General features: G+C 37.2%; 1 protein-coding gene across 3 annotated transcripts in view; it reads right to left on the bottom strand.

Annotated features, from left to right (window-relative positions):
- The window catches only part of LOC123556604 (uncharacterized), a 169,382-nt gene that overhangs the window by 126,142 nt on the left and 31,019 nt on the right, over window positions 1–12,221 (bottom strand). The window lies entirely within an intron of this gene.

Here is a 12,221-nt window from a genome sequence, read left to right as displayed (position 1 = left end):
TGGTCGCCGGTAGCAGTGGTATTGTGGCTAAAGTGACACAATACTAGTACTGGTTAAACCCAGGAACATCTCATATTTATGAGCAAGAGACCATGGTATACTTCCATGGTCTAAGGGACCATGGTATACCTCCATGGTCTAAGACACCATGGTCTACTTCCATGGTGTAGGGACTACCTCCTTTCAATAGGACGGGGAGGAGTGTAGTGCTCGCGTACGGTCTGGTACGGCCTACGGGTTGATAGCCTGAACCCGGAACACAGCAAGAGTGATTTCCCTTGGCGCGGGCAGCACGAAAAGACGTTGCTGGTGTTGCTAGACAATATTATTTGGCTATTGTCCCAAAAAGCATAAAGTACAGACTGATTCCACCTGGTAAGTTTCCCACAGTTACAACAACAACAAAAATGCCGTAAAAGTTTGTTTTTGTGAAACAAATGTTCGATGTTTCGGAATTGCAGGAACTTTACTGAAACAAAAATGCCACTATATAATAGAATGGTGTTAAAATAGACTGTAAACAGATACTATCAAATACTATTAGTGAAGCATTCTAATACTAGTATTGCATTAATTTGCATTTTATACTATTCTAATCGTTTCCATGTTATAATTTCTAATTACGCTAATAACATGGAACAAAACCTACTTAAAAATTCCCAACTCAATAAAAAACAAGTGCGCTAGTGAAATCACCAAACTAAGCCATACACAAAACAAAATACAATGTATGCATCAAACACAATTTGAATTTCTGGAACAAAGCAGTTAATTGGAAAAATGGCAAGTTGTTTTTATCATCAAACCATACTTGTCATTACTAGTTTTTTAGTTTTATACGTCGAAATTAGAATTATATGGAATAAATGACCAGTGTTATATGAATTCAGATATCTAGATCACGCTCTGGGCTCGATATTGCTCGTGCCTGGTCTGTAAAATGTGATAAAGATGATAGTCTGTTTACACCAAGGCCATTTTTGTTTATGGACTATAACATTCCTGTCTATCAGATTAAAGAATTTTAAAAGCAGTGCAAGATGATAACATTTTACACCAAAAAAGCAAGTTCATTCTACTTATTTTATATTCAGCTTAAAGATATTATCTATACATTTTGTGGCGTCTTGGACATGTGCAGAGTATTTGCCTCCAACAAAACATGTCAATTCACATTTAAATGCCATAATAAATAACTACCTTAAAGGCACAACAAGAAAATCTAGGTAGATATGAAAACTTACACAACTTTCTATACGAATATCCGCGTTTTCTTCATTGTATTAATAGTACTGTCATAGCACTTTTTCATGATAGGAGTTATGCATTTTACCATTTGACTTTTAGTTGCATACAGTTTCAGTTTATAACTTCTTCTAAGATAGTTTCCAAATTATGTTTTGCGTAATTTCAAAAGTAGACCTACATCTTGATATATTTGTTTCTACATAATGTTCTTAGAAGTAAATACCCATAAGTCTTGTCCAATAGCAACAAACACAAGCGGTAAACTATGAAGAGTTGACACTCCAAGGCTAGACTGCTCACAAAGAAGCAATATAACTATCTATATCAATGAAATGATGTTTGTTTATTATATTCCTGTCAGACAACATGCAGATAACACCTGTATTTAACTTTATTTTTACCACATTGCCAACTTCTTCACATAGAATCATGGTCTAGACAGTCTCTGTTTATAGGCAATGTAATCACCCGGTATTGTCAGTTGACATTATGAATGTGAACTTCACCGAGATTGTGAAACTTGGTCGGACCAGCTGCAGACGTGTTCTTGTTTTAGGTACTGAGTCGATATACTGATCTTTGCAGTAACAATGTCTGATAAGTATTGAACATTTAAGGATGAATTGTTTTAACAGAAAGTATATTATTTTTATTTCGAATTAGATAAACTAGAAACAAAGACATGCACTTTGTTTTAAACTGGGAAAAACAGAGCTGAGTACTTTACAGATTAAAATTATTCAACATTGACAATGACCGTTGGATCCAACCGGCACGGAATCTATAAAGTTTCTAATTAAATAGCATATAGTAAAATCCGGCAATAAAAATTATACTTTTGGAAAATTTTCTTCAGATGAAAGGCAGCAGTGTTCAGTCGTACAATTAAACATAAACACCTCTTTGGGTTTAATCGCAATGCTTCAAATTTTTATTGGAGAAAGGTCATAATGCAGGAGACGTGTTATATAATATGCTTTCTCTGCAAAGAAGTGTGGCTATCACTAAACTTAGATTCTTGAATAGAGATTATTCCTATGGAAAAGTAAAACGGCATGGTTGGACAATGTATGCAGTGTTTGCTTCGTACATAAAATACGTTTTATTTCAGAACTGGCTAAAACAGAAGTTGGTGTAATTCGCATTACAAAATACGTGGTCCTGTTTTGTGATAATAAATGTTACTGTCTGTAAACGTATCCCTAAGGACGTCAATTTCTTTATTTCTATCGAATGTTCATTAATAGTGTTCAAAACGTTTAAAACAAAACCTTAATCTGATCCAACCTCTTTAGAAAATGTTATTATACCACATCATGTTTATACACTCTTTTCTTGTGTATGTAGGCTCAAGAGTATGTTACATTAAAAACCTGATAAGAATGCGATGTGAAGTCATTATTCATGAATATATTAAAATACAGACATAACATCGAACATAAGCACACAACAGATGGATAAGGGTATACAGAATAAAATATTACAATTCACACTTTTGTAATGTCTACAAAGTGTCTTGGGTTTGAAAAAAAATCGGTTTAAACAAATTTTCACAACTCTAATAGTGACGGGAAGAGAGCTACACAACGTGTCCATAATCGGCCTAGACATTGCCAGCTGATTTGGCTATTGTAATGTAGTTTCTTGTATGTGAGGGTCACAAATTTATACTGTATTCTGTATTGATAGGGTAGCAAATTGAGTTCATTCAGTACCGATGTTATATAATATATTCATATTCCTTATAAGTATTTGAAGTAAGCTCGGAGGTCTTACTGTTATAAGTATAAAATAATAAAGGTAAGGGTAGATTTCCCGTAAGCACAGAGTACTTTAAACACGGCCATAGAGCCATGCATCGCAAAGTATGCCAACAACAAAAAGAAGCTTTAATGGAAAAATTATTGTTGCTGCAAAAATCCAACAGTACATTTGAATAATAGGCAAAAATACAGAAAAAGGGGTGGTAAGGGTAGATAAATGGATCGGGTGTTAGAGCAAATATGAATATTCAACAGGGAAAGCCCCGTTCCATTAAGGCCTACACCGTAAACCACAGCAACGCAGACACGCAGCCAAACACACACACACACTGTTGGGATTAACGCTCTTATATGTATGACGTTATTTACCGCCATTGTATGTAAGACGTCGTTGACGTCACTTACTATGTATATGTTTTTGGTTTGACGGTTTCAGAGAATAGATTGGTAAAGGACACAACGCGTCTATTGTTACACGACCCTATTTTCCACATTTTGGTGCCGTGACGAAAAAAAAAAAAACATGAAGGCAGAGAAATTACGTTCGATACGGGAGGGACATTACCGAGTTATTACGAGTCAGTTGCAGAAAATCGATATGGCAAAGGAAAATTCCGATTGGATCCAGTTCAAAACAATAATCAAAGCAATATCGCAAACACTAGAGACAGTAAAGGCATTAAACGATAAAATCTTAGAAGCAACAGAAGTGACGGAAATCGAAGAGGAAATCGTGAGCGCTCAGGAATTTTGTTTGGACATTGAAGTAAAATTACAGCTATTTAAAGGAATTCAGCAATAATTTAAAATGCAGACTAGACGGTGAAGAGACGCAACAGGACGAAAACACGAACAATGCAGCGAACGCGCTAGGAGAGGACAGTCGATCACGCATGACAGCTGTTTCTACGGAATCTACGGAAGCGCAGAGTGGACAAAGACAATCAGGTACTTCTTTTGCAAATTCTTTACAATACCAGAGACTTCCAAAACTAACACTTCCGGTATTTAGTGGTAATATTATTGAGTGGCAGAGTTTTTGGGACGCTTATGAATCTACAGTTCATCTAAATCCTAACCTCAGTGAAGTGCAAAAATTTAATTACCTCAAGAATCAGCTAGAGGGCAGTGCAGCTCAAACTATACATGGATTTGCTCTGACAAACGCGAATTACATCCAAGCAATCAATCTACTGAAAGAAAGGTACGGACAAAAACACAAGATTGTTCATGCATACATGCAGACGTTATTGAATATCCCAGCTCCAAGTTATACATTGCACGGCTTGAGAAATTATATAGACAAATTAGAATCTTACATTCGCGGTTTGGAGTCGTTAGGCGAGTGTCAAAGTAACTATGGGACTTTGTTAGTGCCAGTGATAATTGACAAGTTACCATCAGAAATTAGAAAGAATTTAGCGAGAGAACATGGAAGTGACAATTGGCAGCTAGACGAATTACGAAAGGCGTTATATCGCGAACTGAATATCATGGAAGCCGGAAAACCTTCTGAGATCGCAGACGACTATCCAGCAACAGTCTCATTTTTCACGAGCGCGCGACAAAGGTCGAAAACTGGAAGAAGACAGAAATCAACATTTTTTCCGCGCAACCAGAAGCAGTGCATTTATTGTAGTGAAAATCACCATGCCAACGACTGTGTAAAAGTCACAGATGTAAACAGTCGCAGAGACATTATTAAGAAAAAACGTGTATGTTTTAACTGTTTGAAATTCCACCAGGTTTCTGAATGCCGTTCGAACTTTAGATGTTTGAAATGTAAAGGCAAACTCCACACTAGTATTTGTAAAAATGGACCAGAAGCAAGAATAGACACCGGAAACGGATGTCAGCCAATGCCAAGTTTCGCAGCAAGTAGTACCGGAAGTCAGCAAACAGCCGCTTTATTCAACTCCACATTTAGCCCAAGACCGGAAGTTTTGTTAAAAACCGCAGTCGCCGAAGTTTACTCAGAAAATCAGTACGCTCAAGCAAATATTTTATTTGATGAAGGGGCTCAGTGTTCATTTATATCGGAGAAACTCGCAGATCAGCTAAACATCAAACCTTGTGACAACACTGTCGTCAATCTGGCAGCGTTTGGAGATTCATCTCAGAAAGTACGACATCTGAAGACGGCAACAATATATTTTCTTACCGACGACGGCGACAAGGTACCTCTTAATGTTTTGATCGTTCCGGTAATTGCCGTTCCGCTACGTAACATTCCGCAGTCCGTAACGTCGTTACCGTATCTCAGACATCTGAAGTTAGCGCATCCCGTTATAGACGATGACAAGTTCGAGATTTCATTACTAATAGGAGCTGACCATTTTTGGGAAATAGTGGGAAATAAGATAATTCGAGGAAATGGTCCTACAGCCGTGAGTTCGAGGGTTGGATATTTACTCTCGGGTCAAGTTCCAGTTACCAACGTTATGACTCAGTCCTGCTTCGCACTGAACGTGATGACTACAGACATAGAAAAATTTTGGAAACTAGAATCTATTGGAATCAGCCCTGAAGACGACAGAGATGTATGTAAACTAGAAACATATCAACAAAACAGTATTAAGTTCATTGATGGAAAATATGAAGCAAAACTGCCCTGGAAAGAAGACCACGCCCCACTCCCTACAAACTTAGAAGTGACAAAGAAAAGGACAGAATCCCTTGTAAGACGGCTCCGCCGAGAACCGAACATCTTTCAGAAATATTCAGAGATCATACAAGATCAAGAGAGGCGAGATTTTATTGAGAAAGTGGACGAGAATGAACAACAACCCGATCGAATGCACTATATTCCACACCATGCAGTGAAGAAGGATTCAGCCACAACACCTATACGTATAGTATATGACTGTAGTTGCCAAGAAACATCACAGAAACCCAGTTTAAACGACGGTTTAGACTCTACCCCACCCACATTGAATGACCTTTCACATATCATGATTCGATTCCGACTTGGCAAGTATGCAGTGTCCACGGATATAGAAAAGGCTTTTCTCAATGTAAGACTGGATAAAGAAGATAGAGATATGACCAGATTTCTGTGGCTGAGTGACCCAGGTAACCCAGACAGTCCATTCACGACATACAGGTTCAAATCCGTACTCTTCGGTGCCACGTGTTCACAATTCATCTTAAATGCCACATTACTCAAGCATCTAGAAAACAACGCTTCTAGTTGGGACAGCAGATTTCTTAAACGGGACTTGTATGTGGACAATATAATATCAAGTTTTTCAACAGAAGAAGAAGTTTTGAAGTTTTTCCGAGAAACAAGAGATTTGATGCTTAACGGAGGATTTAACCTGATGTCATGGGCATAAAATAGTCAACAGCTAAGATCAGCTGCTTCAGGTTCTAAGTATGCTTTGGCTCACCGCCACAGACGAGATATCTTACCCGAATAAGGAACTTCCTGTAATACCGGCTATGACAAAACGTGCTATTCTACAATACACATCGAGAATATACGATCCACTTGGTTTACTAAATCCAGTCTTAGTACGTGCAAAGATTCTCCTTCAAGATCTGTGGAAAGAGAAATATCCATGGGATACAATTTTACCAGAGCCAATTCAGAAGAAATGGTTTCAACTTGCACGCGGTATAAACAATGTAACGGAAGTTAAATTTTCACGCCTTATCTTCAAATCATCTGAAGCAGACGACAACACTCTACACGTATTTGTTGACTCGAGTATTCAAGCCTATGGTGCAGCAGCTTACCTATGCAGAGGAAATGAATTCAGACTTATCATGGCGAAGTCACGTGTCGCGCCCTTAAAGAAACTTACCTTACCGAAGTTAGAGCTGATGGCTGCTGTAATAGGAGCCCGTTTAGCCAAACACCTACTAAAAGCCATAGATGTACAAAACGTCACATTTTGGTCGGACAGTCAAATTGTATTGCACTGGTTAAACACTTCAAGACCTACATCAAGATTTGTTCAGAACCGAGTAAATGAGATTAGAGAGCTAGCACACAACCGGAAATGGAATTATTGTCCTACACGAGAAAACCCGGCAGATCTGTTAGCACGAGGCGTAACGGCAACACAATTCAAAGAAAACAGATTATGGTTTAGCGGTCCAAACTGGTTACCCAACACAAGTCAATGGCCTCAATGGAAGCTTTCCGAAACTATCACCATAGCAACCATTAACGATGAAACAGCTCAGCAGACGACAGATTTATCAACCATGTCAGAAGAAGGTTTACACGAGATTATAGATATCGCCAGATATAGCAGCTACAGGAAGTTGGTTCGAGTCACGACGTACATACTGAGATTTATCCACAACTGCCGTGTTAGTAAGGACAGCAGACGACACGATCCATTATCCGTCATAGAGCTACAAACTGCAGCATCCAGATGGCTACAAAACGTTCAGCAATCTACATTTCCAAGCGAAATAGCCAACATAAAGTCCAGTAAGAAGACTCTAAAAAGACTACCCATTGTGAGACAATTGAAGTTATTTATTGACAAAGAAGGATATATACGATGTGGTGAAAGAATACAGAACGCACCGTTAAACGAAGCCACTAAATACCTATACCTGCTACCTACCAAACACCCATTAACACGGTTAATTATCCTAGACGTCCACCACCACCAACTGCATTCTGGGGTAAATACTACTATAACATACTTGCGCCAGAAGTATTGGATACCTTCGATTCGCAGATGTGTCAAGACAGAACTACGCAGATGCATTACCTGCAACAAAGTGAATGGAAAATCGTACAAAGCCCCAGATCCCCCACCCCTACCGAAATATCGTCTTGAAGACAGTCCTCCATTTACAGTTACTGGAGTAGATTTTACAGGTGCATTACACGTTAAAGATCGTCATGGAAACCAGAAGAAAGCTTATATATGTCTTTTCACTTGCGCCTCTACACGAGCTTTACACCTAGAAGTTGTTCAGAATTTAAAAGAAAAAACATTTCTACAGGCGTTTAGAAGATTTTGCAGTAGAAAGTCATTACCACGTATAATGGCTTCTGATAACGGAGCAACGTTCCAGTCTACATCAAGATATATACGTCAGTTGTTTGAATCCCAGAGCATACGAGAAACTCTAAGTCAGGAAGGTACACAGTGGTATTTCATCCCGACGAGAGCTCCCTGGTACGGCGGATGGTGGGAGCGCTTAATAGGAATTACCAAAAATACTCTAAAGAAAGTTCTAGGTCGCAGATTTATTACGTTAGAGGAACTCCAGACGACAACCACCGAGGTAGAAGCGATACTCAATGATCGGCCAATTACCTATGTATCATCCGATGTCTCGGACCCAGTACCTTTGACTCCATCGCACCTGTTATATGGTCGGCAAGTGACGTACCTCCCATCACAAAATGTTCCAGTTGAAACGTTATCAGATCCAACGGCTGGCAGTCGTTCCAGTCTTAACAAAAGAGCCAGGGTACAGAAACAACTAATTGATCATTTCCGGGAACGTTGGCGACATGAATACCTGACGGCCTTACGTGAATACCACCGAATGACGGGAAACAACCAACAGAAGATCTCACCTGGTGACGTTGTTCAAATCCATGAAGATACACCACGTGCGCGGTGGAGATTAGGTGTTATTCAGGAACTCGTTTACGGGAAAGATGGACTTGTACGTGCCGCGAAAGTTAAATCAAACAATGAAACTTTAGTGAGACCGATTGTTAAACTTTATCCTTTAGAAACAAAGTGACTGTTAATAAATGTTTCATGAAGATCGCGCTATGTGATAATGTTCCGTGAAAAAGACTGACCGACAAACTTTGCTGTCAGAAACTGAAGATTGTAATTCAGCTGTGCAAATTTCATATTTGTTTATATATGCGTAGTTAACGATTTATTGCCAATTTTAAATAGTTCTGCATCGGCTAATAAGTTATTCAGTGCATTCAAGTTTATTCCTAAACTGACTCTTAGTTAACTTCAAATTTCATATTTTAATACTGAACACTTGAGTAATTAATCATTTCGCGGCCCCCAGTATGTTGGGATTAACGCTCTTATATGTATGAAGTTATTTACCGCCATTGTATGTAAGACGTCGTTGACGTCACTTACTATGTATATGTTTTTGGTTTGACGGTTTCAGAGAATAGATTGGTAAAGGACACAACGCGTCTATTGTTATACGACCCTTTTTTCCACATATACAACTATCATACACACATAACCATAACCAAGCAAGACACCCTCCGCCCCCGCCCCGTCACACACACCCAAGCAAGCAGAAAAAAACAAAAGTCTTTAAAGTTAGATTGTTAACAGTATGTTGTTTGGCAATAATAAACAAATGTGTCAAAAAATCTACAAAGAATTGTGCCAAATTGGAACATACAGAACGTTAAATAAAACTTAGTTTGAGTGTTGGATGCATCCGGCACGGCATCTGAACAATTTCAAGTTAAACAGCGAATTGTATACCTGTTCAACACATCTTACATGTAGTTACATTGAAACAAATTGCGTGTTATGAGTGCGTTTTTTTTTCTGAAGCGTTATGGTCATGCACACTTTGCAAAGCAAAACGCATAGAAAAGCCGAAAAGACTGTACTGCATAGAGAGGTTGTGTATGTAGAATCAAATGGTAAGAAATAACGGAAGAGAGCAATCACAAAATTGAAATTGATTCATATAGTATCGCGGGACAAAATACAGTTATACAAGTAACATATGGTATTTTGAAACTCAAACAAATAACGGATTGTTGTCAAGAGACTACTAAATGATTGTGTGATAAAATCGCAATGTAACAACGCCAAGCTTTGGACCGATTGTTGTAAACTTTTTATGCAAGACTATATTTGATGTATACGACTTGCTCGGTAATTAGCTAGAGCATATGATAATGAATAAAAGTTACAACTTTCAAGGTGCCAATTTTTGTCATTGGGAAACACTAAATGTCTAGACTAATATAACAAAATAAGTACTCAGTGTCTACATTGATGTTTCTGTACAAGAGAGGTGCTTGGAAAATAAAATTATGGCCGTTACAGTCACTTTTAAGAGGACTTTAACGGAGAAATATTTGAAAGAATCGCATGGAGGTGTTTCTAATGGCTAAAGGATCTATTGCATTATGTTGCACCGTGTTAATTTATACGTTTATGTGAAAGAGGATGCTCTATTCAATCTTCCTACAGTAAGATAATATATTATGTATTCCTTAAGTCTCTTTAGGGAGATTGTTTGACAGATATGTAGACGTACACTCATTTCATTATTTGCATAATGCCTATCTGAATATGATAAAAGCCAAAATACTTCATTCATTCGTGCATTAACAATATTTTACGTATGACTGTAAATTCAATTATCTACTGGTGGCTATTTATCCGTTAGTTTACGTTTTAGTGAAACTGAAAACAAACAAGGATAAAGATCAAACCGGCACTACATTAGATTAGGTAGGTCAGGTTTATATCAAAAAATAAAAAAAAATACCCTCTCCATTTTGAAGACCAGAATAAAAACAATTAAACAACTATATATTGCTATGTTATTATTGTCTGGTTTGATTCTAGTGTCTTTGTGAGGCAATTGTAACAGGTTTGTTTAGCATAATAGGATTGTTTGCTAGGTCCATTTTGTATATCACTGAACCGTCATTATAACTAAAAGCATTCCGAAAGTTGGTGCAATTAAACAAACGGTTTATCAAACACTGGCATCATTTTGTGGATGGCAAACATTAGTGTTGCTGACTTATATATTCTAGAATAAGTTTCGATTGTAAGAGATGATGCAAGCATCAAGTATTTAATCATGCAAGTTTAAATGGAACAAAACTCAACTGTTGTTTTAATAGACTATGCATTTTTTTTTGCTGTGATGCAGTTCGTTCTGGGAATAATTAATCCTTATACTAAGAGATACGTATCGGTTCATTTTCGCCGCCAGAGAACTACAATGAGACGAAATGAAAGTAGCAAAACATAAATGATAACGAAAGTAGCAGACAAAACGTGAATGATATGGATTAAGATTGGCACATTAATAACAACAGCTTTTATCAGGATAATATAATATATGAATTAGAAGGAATGGAAAAAAAACATATTGAACAGGAAACTGTTAAATCAATCCACAATGAAAATGAGGTAGAAAATGTAGCTCCTAATAGTGCTAATAATTATTCGCGATTCATAACCTTAACCAAGGCGTATTGTTACAATCTTCAAAGACGTTATTAACAATAAAGTTTTGTAACAGATCAAATGTAGGCTTACATATGATGAATTACAAAATACATCTCGCCGACAGACGATAGGTATTTTAAGTCAAACAACATCTGTTGCTCTTTTCGGGTCAGTCGTTAGAGATATCACTGCATTGATTATATGCCAACAGGTAACAAGTCTGAGAATATGTTGTATCTAACTTAAAGATAAAATTAGATTACTTAATAAAAGAAATAATTTAAGCAAATACGTAGGCACGAAATATATTCTTTAAAACGTTTAGACATAATTTAGTGTTGTTTTTTTTTTCAGAACCTTTAATCATGCTTATCCATATCCTTCGGACACTTATAGCCTACTTTAATGTATACACTCACGCTTCAGTAAAAACAACATTTTTGCCGTATTGTAAACGGGGCCTAACTCAGTCTTTGTGCATACGTGAAAGCATTGTCATGAATACAAAACTAGACGATCTGGAAACCAATGACAATGGTTTTATACAAAAATGTTATCCACTTTCATACGACACACTTTGCTAGCTCAAGAACAGCGGAATGCTTCACTAGTTTTAAAATTCATGGTTCAAACTCGACTATTAATCAACAGGCATAAGCATAATGCTACGTGTACAACATTTACCAACCATTTAACTATACACAGATCCTGCAATAGGGAGAGTCCTTAACTGGTTTTTAAATGGACTCTTACTAGAGTCACGGTTAAACACTTCCATTTTCCAAACGCTGCCATCTGAAATATGCATTTATTCGGGAATTCAATTAAATACGTTTTATAAATATAATGTACATACTTTTAAACACATTACAAAATAAATGTAGTTATGAAATACTTTACTTCATAGTGCAATTTTAATCTAGTCGGAGCATTTCTGTTCACACAATAGTTATAGTTAACTATAGTTAGTTTTTGACCCTAGATGACCCATGTTCAAACCCGATCTAGATTTTATCAAGGCAATCATTCTGACCAA

This window comes from Mercenaria mercenaria, chromosome 5 (genome assembly GCF_021730395.1).
Source record: "Mercenaria mercenaria strain notata chromosome 5, MADL_Memer_1, whole genome shotgun sequence".
In the NCBI taxonomy this organism is placed as follows: domain Eukaryota; kingdom Metazoa; phylum Mollusca; class Bivalvia; order Venerida; family Veneridae; genus Mercenaria; species Mercenaria mercenaria.
The sequence above is the reverse complement of the archived record's forward strand: the minus strand, read 5'-3'. Positions and strand labels throughout refer to the sequence as shown.